At 37.4% G+C, this 19,940-nt stretch overlaps 1 protein-coding gene and 1 non-coding gene across 3 annotated transcripts in view; one reads left to right on the forward strand and one right to left on the reverse strand.

Annotated features, from left to right (window-relative positions):
* The window catches only part of IPO11 (importin 11), a 168,794-nt gene extending 157,401 nt beyond the window's left edge, over positions 1 to 11,393 (reverse strand). The window contains exon 1 of one of the 2 annotated variants that reach the window (XM_006206039.4): positions 11,228 to 11,393. The gene's annotated coding sequence lies outside the window, so the exon portion shown is untranslated. The remainder of the gene's footprint in view (positions 1 to 11,227) is intronic. The other variant, XM_031675666.2, reaches the window with a different exon arrangement.
* On the forward strand, positions 2,454 to 2,525 carry TRNAA-GGC (transfer RNA alanine (anticodon GGC)). The gene has a single exon. It is a non-coding gene; the product is annotated as a tRNA-Ala (tRNA).
* Positions 11,394 to 19,940: the final 8,547 nt, after the last annotated feature.

Genomic DNA, 19,940 nt, shown 5'->3' on the forward strand with positions numbered 1-19,940 from the left:
TGAGAGACAGTACTTCTGCAATGGTGGTATGAAGAGCTCCACAGATCCTCTCCTCACTGAAACAACCAGAAACTGATTTAAGTTATAAAGAGCAACTATGTATAGTCTCTGCAGAGTGTGTTTAAGGACGTACAGCAAATGGAGAAACGTTTATGCTAGAAATACTACTACACCTTGGAAAATCAGCAAGAATCCATGGTATCTGAGCCATGAATTCACTCTTGCCCCACAGTGTGACAGAAGCTATACTCCAGGCAGAAGTAGCCACGAAGATGGGGCTTCCTCTCACCTCAGCTCCCAATTGATGGCTACAGTTTCTCCCCCAGGAGGGGCAGCCAGCATCTCTCACCCACCCCAGTAGCTCTATTCCAGACAAGCACGACCAAGAAGTCTGGGGCACTCTTCCCTAACCCAGGCACCACTAATGTGGCAGCAGCTCTACCCCAGGCACATCAGGAGAAGCACAGAGGCCTCAATCGTGCCCACCCCACTTGCTGAACCAGGAACAGTAACAGTTGGAGACTTCAATACTCCACTTTCAATAATGGACAGAACAACTAGGAAAAACAACAACGAAATACGTCTTAAACAACATTAAACACAAACTAGTCCTAACACACATCCATTCAACAACAGTAGAATGCAAGCAACCTTTCTTCTCAAGCACACATGAAACATTCTCCACGACAGACCATATGCTAAGCCACAAAACATACCTCAATACATTTTAAAAAGAACGAAATCATATAAATATGTTCTAAGATCACAATTAGTAACGGAAATATGGGAAATTCACTCACACTTCCAAATTTCAAAACTTACTATAAAGCTACGGTAACCAAGATAGTGTTGGTACTGGCATAGGATAGATATACACATCAATGAAACAGATTTGAAAGTCCAGAAACAAACTCTTACATTTAAAGTCGACTGATTTTCAACAAGGATACCAGGATAATTCAAAGGAGAAAGAATAATCTTCAACAGACGGTGCTGGAACCACTGGATATTCTCATGCAAAAGAAGAGCTGAACCTCTTCCTTATATGATACACAAAAATTAACTCTAAATGGATCATAGAGCTAAGCATGAAGAGGTAACCCTATAAAACTCTTAGAAGAAAATCTAGGAGTAAATCTTCATGACCTTGGCCTAGGCAAAGCACTCTCTAATATGATACCAAAAGCACAAGCAACTGGAGTAAAAAAACAGATAAATTCACTAAATTTAAAACTTTACCAAACAACATCAGCAGGAAAGTAAAGACAATCCACAGAATGGAAGAGAATATTTGCAATTCATATATCTGATAAGAGGCTTATATCCAAAATATATAAAGCACTTTTATAACTTGATAATAAAAAGACAAAGAATCTGATTAAAAGGCAAAGGATGAGAGGAGCCTTCTCAACCTGATAAAGACTATGTGGAGAAAACCTACAGATAACACCATACTTTACGGTGAGAAACTCCAAGCTTTCCCACTAAGATCAGGTACAAAGTAAGGATGTTTCCTTCTCACTACTCCTTTTCAACATGGAACTGGAAGTCCTTGCAAATGTAATAAGAAAGAAAATAAAAGGTACACACATCAGGAAGGAAGACGTAAATCGTTGTTCAAAGATGACATGACAATATATGTAGAGTTCTTTAAAAAAATGAATCAACCAAAAACCTCCTGGAACTAACAGGCAATTTGTAGCAAGGCTGCAGGATACAAGGTTAATACACAAAAGTCAACTGCTTTCCTACATACTTACAATGAAAAAGTGGAAGTGAAAATTTAAAAGCACAGTATTCTTTGCATTAGCATCCTCAAAAGTGAAACACTTAGTTATAAAAGTAACAAAAGGGATACAAGATCTACATAAGGAAAACTACAAAACACTGATGAACAAAATCAAAGAGCAACTAAATAAACAGACATTTCATGTTTATGGATAGGAAGACTCAAAACTGTTAAGATGTCACTTCTCAACTTGATCTACAGATTCACTGCAATTTCAATCAAAATCCCAACAAGTTACCTTATGGATACAGATAATCTGATTCTAAGGTTTATATGGAGAAACTACAAAACTGGAATAGCCAACACAATGCTAAAGAATAATGAACTGGGAGGATCAACACTACTGACTTCAAGACTTACTATAAAGATAAAGTAATCAAGAAAATGATATTGGCAAAAGGACAGACAAATAGATCAATGGAACAGATAAGAAAGCCCAGAAATAGACCCTCATTAATATAGTCAACTGACCTTTTGACAAAGAAGCAAAAGCAATACAACAGAGGAAAAACAGGCCATTTAACAAATGGTTCAGGAAAAAAATGGATATCCATCTAAACAATGACTACACCCTTCACAAAAATTAACTCAAAATGGATCACAGACCTAAAATTTAAAACACAGAACTATAAAACTCCTAGAAAATAATACAGAAGAGCAGTTTAGGGGTATAGCTCAGTGGTAGAGCACGTGCTTGGCATGCACAAGGTCCTGGGTTCAAACCCCAGTGCCTTCATCAAGGAGGAAATAAATGAATATATATATATATAGAGAGAGAGAGAGAGAGAGGGAGAGAGAAAGAGGAAAACCTAGATAAACTTGGGTACGGTGATGCCTTTTTAGATACAACACCAAAGGCACAATCCATGAAAGAAATAATTGATAAATGGGACTTCACTAAAATTAAAAACTGCTCTGCAAAAGACAGTATCAAGAGAATGAGAAGACAAAGACACAGACTGGGAGAAAATATTTGCTAAAGACATATCTGATAATGCACTATTATAGTGTACAAAGTATATGAAGAACTCTCAAAACTCAACAGTAAGTAACAACCTGATCAAAAATTGGACCAAAGATCTTAACAGACACCTCATCAAAGAAGATACACAGATGTGAAAATAAGCACTTGACTATACCTCAATTATAAAAATAATAAATAAGCACTTGAAAAGATAGTCCACATCATATGTCATCAGTGAAATGCAAATTAAAATAACAAAGATATACCACTACACACCTATTAGAGTGGCCAAATGCTAGCAAGGACATAGGGCAAGAGGAACTCTCAGGTGTTGCTGGTGGAAATGCAAAATGGTACAGCCACTTTGGAAGACTGGTGGTTTATAAGAAAACAAAACATATTCTTACTATACAATCCAGCAATCGCATTCCTTGGTATTTACCCAAGGAGTTGAAAACTTTATGACCACACAGAAACCTGCACACACAAGTTTATGGCAGCTTTATTCATACCTATCAACACTTAGAAGTAACCAAGATGTACTTTAGTAGGTGAATGGATAAATAAACTGTGATACATTCAGACAATGGATATTGAATATTGAACATTACTGTCAAATAGTATCAAAATTGAATACTAAGTATTATTCAATGCTAAAAAAGTGATCTATCAAGCCATGAAAAAGGACTGACAAAAAATGCAGAGTGACTGCTATTTGGGGTGATAAAATGTTCTAAAACTGATGTAGTAATGATTGCACAACTCTGTGAATATACTAAAAACCATGGAATTGTACACTTTCAGTGGGTGAATTGTATGGTCTGTGCATTTTAGAAAAGCTGTTATTTTCTTTTAAGTGCCCTGACTATATAAATGACAATTAGTGAGAAAGGGAAAAGTGACTGAAGAAATGAAAAATACATGGCTAGACTATCAACAACTGATGTTAATTCATAGCAAGAAAGAGCATTTGTTCAAGAAAGTAAAGCAAGATGAAAAAACATAAGATTTGACATAAGCCAAGAAGGTTCCAAAGGTGCTCTTGCCATTCAAATCCACGCTGCAACCATTTAGATTCATTTCAGTTTCTCAACAGAGGCTGTTGGCAGTTTGCACAGGAAAACTCTTCTCTGTCGCATGCGTTACAGGTTGTTCAGCATCCCTGCATACAATGAGTAAATAACACTTCCAAGGGATTGTTTTGACTCCAAGATGCTTCCATGTATCTCCAAACATTGTCACATTAAAGACCCACCAGGGCTACTGAATCATTCCCTATGAGACTTCATGTAAAGATCAATCAAAGATTGATATCAAAGACTGATCTATTTTGGAATAAAATATACACAACAGAACATATATAATGAGAAGGAGAGGAGATACTTCCATGTTTTCTCTTCTCTACTCCTAAAATACCCCACCTACTCAAGAGTTTCAAAGGACCTACAAACTCCTGCTTGGTGATAGAACTCAAGTTTAAATCCTAAACCAATCAAGATTTTAAAATATTCTTAGTCTGTTTTGCAATTAGGGGAATATCTATAATGTCAAATAAAAAATACTACATAAAATATATGTAATAAAGCTAAACAAATATAAAAATGCCTAAGAATAAAAGACAAGCAGGAAACATAAGACTATAAACAGTAGTTGTGTTACCACAGTCCCAGAGGTTATGGGGATTCTAATGGTCTACACATTTTACCTTTATGATGAAAAAAACATACCTTTCTTAAAATGCCAAGAATTTTCACTTTATATGTATTCTAAATTTCCATGGCAATATTTACTTGATTTCTCTTTCCTATTCCTAAAACATCCCAACCTCTCAAGAAATCATCATGTATTTCTCTTGTCAAGCACCTACCAAGAAATCAATACATTAAACATACAGACTTAAGTAGATAATGTGATCAATAACTGCACTCTGATCATAAAAGTTCAAGAGAGAAAGCTTACAAACAGTTTTCAGTAGTAAGTGTTGATAAGCAATCATTCTGCCATATTACCTGGATTTGTGATGGCAATGTTTACCAAAAGACAATCTTCCTCAGTTAGGGGACTCTGAGTCTTATAACCGAACAGCAGTTTTAACTATTTAAATATTCATCTATTTAACTATTTAAATATTCATCTCTAAAAGGCATTTAATGTTCTTACTATTTGGTGCTTATAAGGACAAGAGTTTGAAATAGTTAACAATCTGAAAAAATGAAACCAACCCCAAATACTAACTTATTATTTACCTTCCTTTAAGCATCACATATATATACTGTATACTTCCATCATACAAAAGGAGAATAAATTTGTATTTGTTATCAATAATATCTTAATTTCACTTAATTTCATGTAAGATTCCACATCAACTTTTTTTTTTATACCAGATAACGACCTACTAGATCTACTATTTCTAAAGATGCAAAAATAAGTTGAGTAATCTGCAGTGCCACCTGATGGTTAAGAAGTAAGTAGGACATCCCAAATAGTAGGTTCCAAGTATCCTTTTCCCTCAAGAAAAATGGGCGAGGGACGTGGGGGCTGCAAGGGGCAACCCTGGAATTCTCAATGACCACTTGACTAGGATAACCATCTGCAAGGTGGCAGGACAATCCTACAGCAAGGGTTTTCAGGGTTCAAGAAGTTATGGGAAAGAATACTGAGAAAAGATTCCTGGAGGAAAGAAATGAATGAGAGCCTAAAGATTAATGTAATACATGATGGTACTGAAAACATGAAAAAGAAAACTTCGCATTGAGGCAAAATATGACAACCGAAGAACTACCTTACAGCACTATCTCTACTTTTATAATTAAATACTGCATCGTTTAAAATACTCTTTATCAAACAAAAACATAAGATGAACACATGAGTGTGTTCTGAGCTTTATACAACATAGATGACTGAATTTTTTAAAAAGTAATATTCATAAGCAATGTTTTAGAGTAAAGAAGATTGAGAAACTGTGGAACAAGAAAAGGCAGAATGATATAAAGAGAGGGATGAAATCACCTAGTGAGAAAATGTGTAGCCCACATTTAAAAGAACAAATATTCAGAAAAAGCCAGATACAAGCCACTGAGAAAGCGACACTAACAACTTTAAAGCTCCAGTTTTCCTCCTGGAAAAATAGGTACAAAAATTTGAATGGTGCAATGTATGAGCAATATAGTATTTACCATGTATTACTGGAACATTTCCTACAGAGGGATGAGAGGAAGATGTCATTCTTTGAAAGATAGCTAAATTCCTGCAAGTCAATCATGATCTATAGCCCAAATCTACAAAAAGAAGAACAGGAGGCAGAAAACATGTTCCTGGGGAATTATGAATAGGAAATATTACAAAATTGCTAAACTGCCTGGAGTCAAAAGCAAACTAGAGAAAGTAAATGTGTCAAAGACAAGAAAGAAATGAAATTCTGTGGAGACCAGAGGAAGAGTCCAAACATAATCAAAACAGAAAAGTTCTATCAGAAAACTTAAAGGGATACATTATTACTTTGAGAAAACAAAATCTTAAAACAAAGCAGCCTGCCAAAATAAATAAACCTGAATCTGACCAAGTTTCTAAACAGCTCTCCCAGTGTAGTTAGAGGGGAAGCAGGCAGAGGTTAAGATGAAATAAGACTGACCATGAGCTGGTAATTGTTAAACCTGTGTGGTGAGGAGATAAGGGTCATGATACAATTCTGTCTACTCGGTGTATGTTTTTTAGAATGGCAGCTAATGGACCACAAAATAGAAATTACTCAAGTTGCTGCTCACTGCCGACTGCCCACCACCTCTGGGAATCTTCAACTGCACTAGACAGTAAAGGCTCCCTCCTCCGCACAACTGTTCCACACATCACATACTCCTATTATTACATCTATTTCCTTGTTTACTTGAGTCTCTTCTACAAAATCACAAGTTGCTTAAAGGCAGGAATGCGTCTTAGTCATCTCTATATGCCAGTACCTAGTACGGTGTCAGGGATATAGCAAATGCTCAGTAAACGTCTGATGAACTGAACAGAGCAATAATGTGATTATGACTTCTAAGAGTGGAAAGCAGACTTTTAGAAAAGGTGAAAAAGAGGTCAAAGACACAACAATCTTTTTGGAAGTAAAGGAATTTATATCACAGTAAAGAGAGAAATACCTATAAAAGATACTACAGACGTAAACAAGAGGCTGAAGTAACTGAAAAAAAAGAATGAATAAATGAATGAACAGTTCACACAGTATCTTCGACTACTTTGAAATGGGGCATATTGGGACAACCAAATTTAACAATGCTTTTCACTGGAATATCTAATACCCTTCATTCTAATCCTGAACTCTCAATCACTTGGCTAATCCTTAGACACATCATTCATTCACTCGTTCATTCATTCAAATATTTATGAACACCTATAAATACCAGACATTATTCTAGGCACTTCAGAAACATAATGAACTAAGACAAAAAAAATCCTGCCCTTATGGAGAGTATATTCTAGTAGGTGGAGACAGAGAAATAATTGTGTAAATTACATAGTATGTAAGAAGGCAGGATACAGTGCCAGGAGCCAGCTGTGAGAGAAGTCCTATCCAATAAACCTGAATATTTGTGTATCACTAGAAGTTTTTAGTAAAATGTCACTGGTAGTCTCCAATAAGTCTTTGGCCTGTTTGGTATACATCAGAGTTCCCCATGACTTCACAATACTAATAGGGAATGTTAAGGAGCTTACTCTAAACCACAGTGACCCCCATCAAGGTGGTGCCAGCAGTGAGGCCCCAACAAGTGTCACCACCATCCTCTTTGACATCTGTTTAGCTGAAAGAAAAAAAAAAATACACACCTGTATAAAAACTACTAAAGAGGAGCAATTATGCTTATTGGTTTTAAAGTTCCTTCTCTGATGTTAAAGAAATAGGAAGGAAAAGCTATAAGCTTGATTTTGAGCAAGATACTCTTTACCAGATGGAAGTAATAGCATAGACTATAACTGATCAAATTTTAATCAAAACCTTTTGCTAACTGTTAAGGAATCATCAGTCCTCTCCAAATATAAGCATCTCTGATCAGTAGTTTCCAATAACTGGTCCAAGATATCATGTAACTTGTCTTAGAAGAATCTCATTCTTTTTGTGAGAGTTTAGCCTAAGGAGTCACTGCATTTATACACATTCATGCATTAAAATATGTATAAGCTGTATGCCCAGCAGTGCCCTCAAAATCAGGAACTGTTTCACATTTTATCACTAAACTCATGCTTTGAATCATTAAAATAATTTTCTATCACCTTGGAGCCATCCGTGTCAGCTCTCTAAACAGTAAGTTTATCTAATTTAAGCATCTTGCTCTACTGATTAAGAAACTGTGTCCCAAAAAGGTTAAAGGGATAAATTGTGACTTCTCGAGGGTCACAGGCTCATTAGTGGCATTTCTGGGAACCTGGAATTCAAGTCTCTTATCCCAACCCAATACTCTCTATTGACCACCACATTGTTCCTTTTGATAACAGTGCTGTCCACTGACACCAAATGAAATTAACTTATTTTTGCTTTCGTCTTTAGACATGAGAAGCAAAATACCAAGACTACAGCTTATCTTCCTGATAAATTTTACTACAGCAAAATTGGGCTTTGAGGGATTTGGGGAGTCATCAAAATAGAGATAGCAGTTGAAGTCATCAGGGATGAAACCCTTCAAGGAGAGAAGGCAGAGGCAGAAGAGAACAGAAGATAATACCCCAGAGTGAAATGAGCATCTACAGTGGTCAGAAAAAAGAGAAAAGTAAACCAAGGAAAGACCGACCAACACACAGAAGGAACATAAGGAGACTATTGTGTCAAGAAAATTTCAAGGAGGGCAACTAGTTAAAATGACAAATGATAAAAAAAATTCCTTAACACTTCAGAATAAAGAGATCAATGGTGACCTTCACCTTGTCAACTTCAGTGACAGCAGTGGATTCCCAGACTTTAACATATTTGGGGAAAAAAAACAAGAAGGTGGAGAAAATGAATACAAATAACTTTTTCAAGAAATTTAAGGGATATAGCTCAGGGGTCCAGTGTGCTTAGCATGCACAAAGTCCTGGGTTCAATACTCAGTACCTCCATTTAAAAAAAAGAAACAAAAGAAACTTAAGGGAAATAACAACAGATAAAACTGAAGAGAAATCTAGAATGAAAACAGTGTATTTAAGATGAATGCATTTAAATCCTGATAAGTTAATACCAGTTGAGAGTAAAAATGGAATAGCCAAGTGTGATGGACTGAACTACAATTCATATGTTGGAACCCTAACCCTCAGTATCTCCAGTCCTGAAGATAAAAATGTTTGAAGATGTGGCTAAGTTAAAATGAGGCCATCAGAGTGTCCCCTCATCCAACACAATTGGTGTTCTAATAAGAAAAAGAAACATCAGAGGTTCTAGTGTACAAAAGTACGACCATGTGAAGAGGTAGAAAGAGGGTGGTCACCTGTAACTTAAGGAGAGAAGCCTCCGAGGAAACCAATTCTGCCCTAATCTTGGTCTTGGACTTCCAGCCTCCTGAATTGCAAGAAGGTAAATTTCTGTTGTTTATCAAGTCATCTAGTCTCTGCTATTTTGTATGGCAGCCCAAGCAAACTAATACACTGACGAAACACTGTCCTTGAGGAGAAGAAAACTTGGAGAATAATGAGAGATGAACAGATAGAGGCAGACATGTACGCAGGTGAAAGAGGGCAAACAGCAGTGAAGGTCCCACCACATATGGCAACATTATCCAGGAAAGAGTAAGGAAAGAAGGAGGTGGTGGGTTAATAACGACCATGGGACACACAGGATTATTGGGTTGCCTTCCCATTAGTCAATAAACGTTTGTTGTTGAATGAATACAGAACTGTCATCCATGAATGCTGCATGAAGTGGGTTTTGCCATTCCCTAAAACACTCTGAAATTAACTGACAGTCCCCATTTGGTGCAGATAGGAAAAGAAAGGAATTGACATCAGTAACACTAAATTAAGAGAAGGTTAAGATTAAATACAAACACACACGCATAAAAATATAAGGTTAAAATCTATCTAATCAAACATAGCGCTCTCAAGGTACGAACATTTCTGAAAAAACACATGTATATATCTGGAAATATCTTCAGTATACTTTAACTGCCACAGGTTTACAAGGGTTATTTTGCATCCTGGTTTGATCCTGAATGCAAACACACTATGTCACAAAACCTAAAGATTTTTATATTAATTTCCAAGTAATCTTCAACTACCTGTTTAGAACTACCAATCGTATTACCACACTAAATTTATGTTGAGAATTTTCTTCTGCTTTAGGAAGTGTAACTAGGGCAGGCAGCCCAGCTGCCCTGGGGCTATAATACACTGCCACAAACTACTGCTATAATTAAACTGTTCCTACTATTCCCTGTACCCGGGGTTACAGGAGGGAAAAAATTCCACAATCCTATCACAACCAACACGGAGACATTTTCATTCTAATTTCACGGAAATCTTCCTCAGTGATGAAAGATTTAAGAAAAGGTGTCATGAAATGGATGACTTACATCGTAGAGTCACTCTGCCTTTAACCTGAAGCCTCTGTACTGAATAGAGAAGTATGAAATAATGTGACAGTGAAGGAATGAACTCCCTATCGAAACAAAAAAGAAAAACATTATGGCTGTAAACTGCTCTTCCTCACTCCCTTCTGAAGAAGAATCAAATCTCAAGGGCACTACCGAACTAAAAACTGAGCTCTTTAAATGGGGTGGGGAGGAGGGATGTCAATTGCAATCTTGGCACCAGGAGGCAATCTACCAGTCCTACCTATTTAGTCAAGTCACTCTGAAATACTTCCCTCGTTCACCACTATGTCATGAAAAGATTAAAAAAAAATGACAAATGCAACGGGCCTCAAAATAGTTTTGCTGAATCACAAATATCCTCAAATATACAGCTGCAGAAGTCGCTGGGCTTGAGCACTGGCGGCCATACCTTAGCGAGTAGGTCCTCTGAAAAACATGTTAACTTCCTTCATTTGTTCATTAACGGCAAGCACGGGTCTAAAGGTTATTTAAAGCACTCATAATATTGCTATTAGTAGCAATGTCGTGTGTACAATAACAATACACTAAGGATGAGCACGTTCTCTGAAAATTGGCACCACCTATCCCCCAAGGGCATATGCACCACCCCGGCCCGCAATCGGAGCCACAATGAGCACCCTACGTCCTCCTCATCTTGGCACCCAGCCCCTGCCTCCCCGCACCCTGCTTCCTACGTGACCATGCTTCCCGTTCCCGGGCTGACTGGGACAGCCCCGAGCTCCCAGGGGTTCTTAGGGTAATGGAGAGGCAAGCCTGCAGGCCGCCCTCGCCGCGCTACTGCTATCCCTGGCCTCCGGGTAGCCCCACGTTCTTCCCTCGCCTCTCCGGTCTCCGCTGCCCAGCCCACTGCTCCCTTCCTCTCGCGCGCGCACTGTGGCCCTCAGGCCAGGGCCTCACCGTTTGGTTCGGTCCGCAAAGGCCCGGCTCTCCCGCTTCCACGCCCCGACACGAAGTGGCGTCGGTTATCCGGCGCCCCACGCTTCCAGTCCACACGCCGCCGCCTACTGATGCCGAAAGCGGCTTCTAGGAACGCGCCATGTTCAGCGTCGCGGCTCCAAACGACGCGGACGCACGAATACTGCGTCACGGACACCCAGAGCGCGTGGACTCGGCAAAGGAAGAAGGCGATAGGAGAACAACGGAAGAGGAGGGAGGAGCTTTCTCTTCGAAACCAAAGGCGCCGGGTGGCTAAGGCAGCTCTGTACGCTTGCGCAGTATAGAGAGCAGGGAGTCGACGCTACGCGGTCTGTAACCATGGAAACCATAGGTCCGCTCAGCCTCAACTGTGGGAAAATCAACTGTCTCCTGCGTTGATCGAAGCTCAGATCAGAACCATTTTCCCTTTCTTATTCTAGATATCAGCTACCAAACTGCACTGCTTTACGAATCGTCTCGGTAGAGAAGAATTTTTAAATAATCCTATTTTTATCAGTCAACCCTCCCACGAATAACTTATTTTGCTGGGAGGTCTAGTCCAGAATGATAGCAAGGGTGGAAAGATTGAAAAGAAATAAATCCACTTTTCTCTGCCTCTGCTAATAGCTAGCTTAGTGATCTAAGTGTTCTTATCTTTAGGGAAAAAAAGTTGTAAGCAAATAGTTGAGTGTTCATAAGATGAATAAAAATAATAGATAACATTCATTAAGCATTTAGAACCTGCCAGATACTGTTCTAAGGTCTTGACATGAATCATGTATTTTAATCCTCAAAACAACCCTATGAGGTGCTTTTTGTTATGCCCATTTTGCAGATGAAGAAATTAATGCACAGAGTGGTCAAGAAACCTGCCTAAATTCACACAGCTACTAAGCAGCAGTTAGGTTTTGAACCAGACAATCATAAGCCCTGCATTACAAGGATGTTCATCCCACAAGAGCTGTTTTTAAAAGTAAAAACATAAAAATCACCTAAACGACCACCAAGAAAGGAATGACGAAAACATGATACATGCATATATAATAAAATACAAATTGGCCATTAAGAATTATGTTGACATGTTAACACGTTCACAATGACCCAGGAAAAGAGTGGGTTACAAAACAATATGCTCCATGTGGTTCCATTTTTGGAAATAAATATATGTCAGATGTTAACAGGGTTTGTTGGCTGGTATTGTGGGCATGTTTTATTTTCTAATTTATTTTGCTTAATTGTATCTTTTATAATTTTACTGAAAGGTAATACTTCTCAAATTTTAAACATGCAAAGAATCACGTGGCAATCTTGTTAAAATGTAAATGCTGATTCAGTTGGTCTCAGGTGGGACCTGAGATTCTTCATTTCTAATGAGTTTCCAGTTAATGCTGCTCATCCATAGATCACACTTTGTATAATAAGGCATGAGGAATATGCAATAAAGTGAAAAAATTACCTAATTTTAATTAAAATTTTAAAATTGATTTAGAAGGATCTTTTCTATTTGGAATAATGGATTTTTTGGATATCAAAGGAAAGCTGTAACTTAGAAAAACACACATACACAGATTCTGCCTACAATTTTAGGACACCAAATTAAGATGCACTTGGAGGTCCTAGCTTCAGCTACTATGAACGTAAAATCTAGTAATATACTTTTTATAATGCAAATGTGTACATCTGTATAAATAATCTCATATTTATTTTGTTATGTCAGCTGCATTTTGTTGCTATATTCTCATATTCTCAAGTTTTTTTGGAGACAAAGACAAATACTAAATTAATTTAAATTAAATCATCATTAGGTCTGTTCAGAATATTTAAAATATAAACATAAACTCAGTGCTGTCCCCAAAAAACGATTGAAAAGTAAAAAGAGAAAGCAGAAAGTTGAAGAAGCAAATGCTATAATTAAAGAAAAATTAGCTTCCCTCACCCCTGTCTCCAGTAATTTCCAAGAAACAGGTAAATAACATGCAACTCCTTTGTTTCCGTAATTATATTATGATAACTAATTTCTTCTATGTATCTCCTATGTGCCAGCTACCTTTCTAAGTGTTTTTAAGTGCCAGGCATTGAGCAGTAAACATTTCCTATAATTTAATTTATTAACCCTCATCACCACCCTATATGGGGTGTATTCTTTCCCTCATTTTACTGATTAGAAGATGATGCTCATATGAATTAAATAATTTCAGATTCTTAAATAGAGGAGCAGATTCAAGTTTAAACATATGGTTTGTAATAGGTAGAATAAAAGATAAACACATCCCAATCCCCAAAACCTGTGAATATATTACCTGTCATGACAGAAGGAACTTTGATTATACAATTAAATTAAGGATCTTGAGACAGGAAGATTATTTTGTGGGCCCAATGTATTCACAAGGGTCTTCATAAGAGGGAGACAGGAATGTCTAAGAGAGAGAAGATGTGACCAAGGAAGTAAGGTCAGAGTGACATGGGACCATAAGTCAAGGAGTGCAGGCAGCCTAGGGAAACTGGAAAAGTTAAGGGAATGAATTCTTTCCTACGGTCTCTGGAAGAAACTCAGTCCTGCAGATGATTTTAGACTTCTGACATTCAGAACTCCAAGTTAATAAATTTGTGTTGTTTTAAGCTATTGACTGTGGTAATTTTTTACAGCAGCAATATAAAACTAATAGGTGCTCCAAAGTCATAGGCTTTCCAACTTGCTACACTGCATTTGATACTGCAACTTGTGTAAAAATGGGTCTTGGGCATTAGCTGCTTATAAATTAACTCATTAGAAGCTTACCAGGTTAAAAAAAAATAAGTCTTTGAGAAATGAGTTCATCTGCTCATCAAAAATACAATTTTGTAGCAGATTGTTTTGTTTATGATTTTTTTATTGAGTTACATTTTTTTTTAAAGTGGAGGTACTGAGGATAGAACCCAGGATCTCATGCATTCTGAGCATGCACTCTTACCACTGAGCTATACCCACCCTATTTACGATTTTCTTTAAATTGAAATAATATAAATGTCTTCCCTAAGAACTGATTACATAAATTATAGTCTGTTCATACTATGGAATATTCTTCACCTGTTCAAAATGGTGATGTAGATTTATATTCATTAACCTTAAAAGATGTCTACCATATTTAACTAGGTAGGAGCAGGGAGTTAGAAGAGTTTTATACATCCAAAAAGTCTTGGAAAATATCAATATGTTAACGGAAGTGAACTCTGGGTGGTAGGTTTCCCTTTCTAAAATCTTGGTATTATCTAAAATTATTTGCCATGTTTAAGTATTAAGTAATCAAAGAAAATAATAAATAACATTATTTATAGTTTTGAAAAAGTACTGTAAGAATACCATGTACCTATGTATTTCTTAGGTTGAAACAACCTTTTTTCATATTCTACTGGTAAGAATGAAAACTGATTTAAGTGTTTTAGAATATAACATATTAATGTATATTCAGAGACTAAAATGTTCATACAGTTTGCCTAACTCCAGTTGTAGAAATCTATACTAGGGAAATAATACAAATTATAGAAAATATTTTTCATGCGTGCAGTAAAATGGGCATGGCTCTATTTTTTACAATGACGGCATAGGAATGATTTAGTAAACTCTTATACGTTCACAAGATGAAATCTTCCGTAGCAGCTTTCAGTATTGATTATCAAGATTGCATAATAACAGGAAAAGTGCTTTTTATGTTACTGTATTTTATGGAAAAAACAGCAAATTGTGTGATCTCAACTATGTAAAAATATGTGTTGCTAAAACAATAGGAGAAAAGTGTGTGTCAAAATGTTTACAGAGGTTATGCCAACATATTGCAATTATACGTAAATTTTTCATCTTCTCTTTACTGTCTGTATTTTTCAGAATTTTTGCAAGCTAAGTTTTTGGTTTTGTTATGTCGTTTATAATTTAGTTGTTCTATCTTTGGGGCCCAGGAAATGCATAGAAGAGGAAAATAAAATTAGTTTTACTTAGTACATCTCTGTCATTAATTGTTGCTTTGTACACAGTTTATTCTTAAATTTATGGTAAACAAAGATCTAATTTTTTGAACTCCATACTTTAGAATTCACTTGAACCATATATTAATTTATTAAAAAGTGAAATTGCTTAACATTGTATTTAGAAGGGCTCAGCAGTCTCTTTTGCTTTCCTGCCATTCCATCAGTGATGAGAGTAGTCATTCCTCAGTATCCGCGGGAGATTTATTCCAGGATCCCTCCTGGATACCAAAATCCCCGAACACCCAAATCCCTTACAGAAGATGGCACAATCTGCACTGGGCCCTTGGACTACACCGATGCATAATCCGCAGATATCCAGAGCCAAAGGTAACTGACTGTGATGCCAACGTTCTGTTGTTAAGTAGAGACCAGCAGAGACCACAAGAAATAGGCTGGTGTCCTGCTGTGGCAAGGGCACAGGCTTCCACCCCTACCTCTGCTGCCACCTACTTGAAGGACTTTGAGCAATACCTTTAATCTCAATGAGACTAAGTTTCTTAGACTAAGGAAAATAGGGTAATCAAGCTTGCCCTAACAACTTCCCAGAGTTTTCCGAAAAATCTAATTGTGTGGAAAGTACTTTGAAACCTATAAAATGCAATATGAAAATATAAGTACAAATATAAAAATATAATACAAAGTAGGCTCTGTGATAATTCACAAATAGAAATCTCAGTGCAATAATTTTTTTGTTGTATTTGGAAAACTTCAAACTGCTTCATTTTGTGACATGATCTATATTACTTTATGGCAATGATGAAAACATTCATCTGACAGATGCTTTTGGAAGGTATCGATTATTAGGTATTAGATTTTCACTGACAATTATTAGATAGTCACTGGCAATGCTTAAACTCAGCATGCTGGTATTAAACAGAGATCATAATCTTTTAAAATTAATTTGATTAATTTAAGATAGCATTTTAATGATCAGAAAAAAATGAGAACATTTTTTATGGAAGAATCTTATTCATAGTATTCAAGGTATATTACTTCTTTCAGCCAAATTTCGTCACATTTTTCTGTTAAGATTAAGACAGCACAGTAGAAATCAAGTCTCTAGGTACTCTGAATTGTCCTGCTTTGTAAAGGAGCACTTCATTTTAGTATTTAGATTTGAATATCGTCACAACAGTAATAATAATAGCTCATTGTTCTAATGAAATTAAACAGCTGGATATTAGTTAGATTTCAATTTGATTTTGTTTTATTTCGTCCGGGTGAATTATATTCCTTTTTCACAGGAACATGGTGTTTCAATTACTGAATCTATGTTAAAAGTGTAAAATTCAAACAATCTTAGTGTTTTTATGACTTTTGAACACACTGAAAGTCTGTGAGGAATTATACTTTATACAGGAAAGTACTCTCAATATTTTATTTTTATTCTTTACTATTTCTCTGGCACATTAAAAATGTTACCATTTCAAGAATGCTGTGAATTTTAATAAGTCTCTTCTACCAAAACAAATGCTAGTATAATTCTTTTTCAAGTTATGATATGTTTTATCGACAACAAAGCATTACAAGAATGGCAATGAATCAACTGTGCACACCCAAACTGAAAAATAATTATTTTTCATAAACAAAGGATATAAATATGAACCAGAGAAGCATAAAATTATTTTTTATAATTATAAAGCCATTCACAGCTGCAAAGATAACTCAAATACATTCCAGCATAAGTTTCATGCTCATTTCTTTAATGGAGTTCATATCCCAATATCATTCAATTCCCTAGGACTCATGGATCCATGATATATACCCAACATTGTCTCACTTCTAAATGCTGCCTTGGCACTAAGAGAAAAAAAATTTTTGGATGAAATTTGGCCAGAATAGTAAGTGATCCCAATTATTAGAACAATTTCCATGTGCTGATGAGGGTAGCCCTCCCCATCCTTTTTTACTTCTGAAGAAATTCTTAAACCAATCGTGTTCTTTTAGTGCAGAAAATAGTGAACCCCTACCTTCCATGTGCATCAGAACCTCCTAGACAGTCTGTTAAAAAAATGGAGTTGCCGAAGCCAAATCTTTTTCTGACCCAGAATGTTTGGTTTAGAATTTGGGAATATGAATTTTCATTACACGTTCTATTAGTTTGCTGGGGTTGCCATAATAAAATGACTCAGACTGTGGCTTAACTGAGAGAAATGTATTTTCTCATAGTTCTGGAGGCTTGAAGCCCAAGATCAAGGTGTCAGCAGGGTAGGCTTCTCCTGAGGCCTCTCTTCTTAGGTTGAGGGTGGCTGCCTTCTGGCTGTGTCCTCATATGGCCTTTCCTCTGTGTATACACTCCCATGGTGTCTTTTTGTGTCCAAATTTCCTCCTTTCATAAGGACACCAGTCAGACTGGAGTAGGTCACACCCTGAAGACTTCATCTTAACTTAGTTACCTCTTTTAAGGCACTATCTACAAATACAGTCACATTCTGAGGGACTAGAGGTTGTGGCTTCAACATATGAATTTGGGAGGGAGACAATCCAGCTCATAACATGGGCCCTAATGTTTGTGACACAAGTGACTCAAGGTTCATACTAGACAAACAATTTGGCCTCTAGGTAAGCTCAAACTCACCTCGGTCATTAGTCTTACGTGGCTTACTATGTGCCCTCTTCCAGGAGGGTCATGCTATTTTAGTCAAAAGTAAATTATCATTTGGGTTCCATCCTTGCGCTCCACCATACTACATAAAAAAGCTTCTCCCACCCACCCTGTTGATCTCTTTCTCCTTGGCTTTATTTTTTTCCTCACACTTATCACCTTGACATAATATCTGTTTTTCCTCACTAGAACGCAAGCACCACTGTTTCACTCATCGCTGTGCCCCCAGTGTGTGGAGCAGTGACCCAGGAAGGCGAGGTGATCGTGCATTCCTTCTGTGAAGTAACAAGCAAGGCCCCCTGCTGAGGAGCTGGGGAGGTGGCAGTGTAGGAGACCTGAGAATTAAGCAGCTTTGAAGGTCCCTTAGGGAAAAGGGGAGAGGAAGATTTGAGGGAATTCAAGAGCTGGCCAGGCAGGGATCAGAATTCAGCTAAACGTGGAGCCCATGAATGTCTCCTATCTGCCTTGTTGTGTGACGTCCAGCAGTTCGCACAGCTGGAGGGAAGAGAGAGCAAAATGGTTACCTGAGTTCCTCAGTGACCACCATAGCTCCTTGGCAAAACATTTGAGGCCCTTTACGGTAACTCCCTACTTACCTTACCTGTTTGTCAGGTATACTAAGTTTCTTTTTCCTTTTCAAACACTCTTATATCTTGGCTTTGTGGGTGCTGTTCTCTTTCAATTCCCAAACTTTCGTAGCTAACTTGTTTGTCTTTTCATTCAGCTCAAATATTATATTTTGAAAGTGTCCCCCAGTTTCCTCAAGTATTAGCCATAGTGCTATGATGATGACTCTTTTAAAGCACAGTCTTTGGAATACAGACCTAGATTAAAGATGTAGCTGTCCCTTACTGTGTGATCTTAGCAAAACATTAAACATTTTTGTTCTTCAGTTTCCTCATCTGTAAATGAACATAAAAATAAGGCCCCATTTTAGAGAACTGTTTGGAATGGTGAAATGAGATAATGGACCTTAAATACCTGGCAAATAATTGATCATCAGATGGTACTATTATTATAATTATTTGCATGTCTCCCTCTCTAGACAGAAGGTTTTTTAAAAGCAGGAATTATGTCATAGTCTTTTTTTTTTTATTCCTAATATCTGACACAGTGCCTGGCCTGTACATTCTCCAAAATTGTGGAATAAATTAGTGATTAGTGGAATGAAAGGTAGTTGAAGACGTATATGGGTATATGAATTTTTTCCTGAATTAGAATTACAGCGAAGAACGAGCAAGGCTTGGGAATGCACACAACTGTGCAGGGAAGAGTCAGCTTTGGTAATGACCCCCCTCCCCCAGTCCCACCCCCATAAAAAACATGTTTCTTCAAGGAAATAAGGTACATACAGGAACTTTAAAAACTGAGAACCATTACAGTGCCAGGCAAAACAAACATGGACCTTATATTCATGATACTTACAATCGGATACACTGTCCTATCGTAACACCCAATGCGCACCAATTACATTTACAATTTCCGACTTTTTGTCTAATTCTCTCAATGGAATAAACTTTGAGAAGACCAGTTTCCTATTTAACTTTGAATCTCCAGGCCCAGCACCTGTTTAATACACAGCTGGAGCTCAATATGTAAAGGTTTAGGAAATGAATGTCGTGGCACAGAAGGAAGGGAAGCAACTAGCAGCTCTAGTGGAAACAGACACTTACTTAAAATTACATTCTTGGAGTTCCTTTGCACAACTCAAGCGGCGGAGAACTCACTCCTCCCAAGGAGCAAGCTCCTAGTCCCAAGATCCTGGGATTCTCACCCCATAGGCTGCTGGGAAACAGGAGCGAGGGACGCGACAGAAAGAAACCTTTGGATTTCAGCGATTCCAGAACCTGGCCTGATAAAGCATGCACAGGCCTAATTGCATTACATAACTTAACCCTCCTCCATTACCTCGAGGGACCACACCAAAACCTACTTAACCTTCTCGGTACCTGTAGGGGCGACAGGCCCCGCCCCTGATTCTAAACTAGCCAATCCAAAACGCCAGAATCGGTAGCGCGGTGTCTTCTGGGATCTGTAGGCTCCCGAGGTTATTTTTTTCCTCCAGTTTATGACTACAATTCCCGGCGG

Source organism: Vicugna pacos, chromosome 3 (assembly GCF_048564905.1).
Source record: "Vicugna pacos chromosome 3, VicPac4, whole genome shotgun sequence".
NCBI classification, from domain to species: Eukaryota; Metazoa; Chordata; class Mammalia; order Artiodactyla; family Camelidae; genus Vicugna; species Vicugna pacos.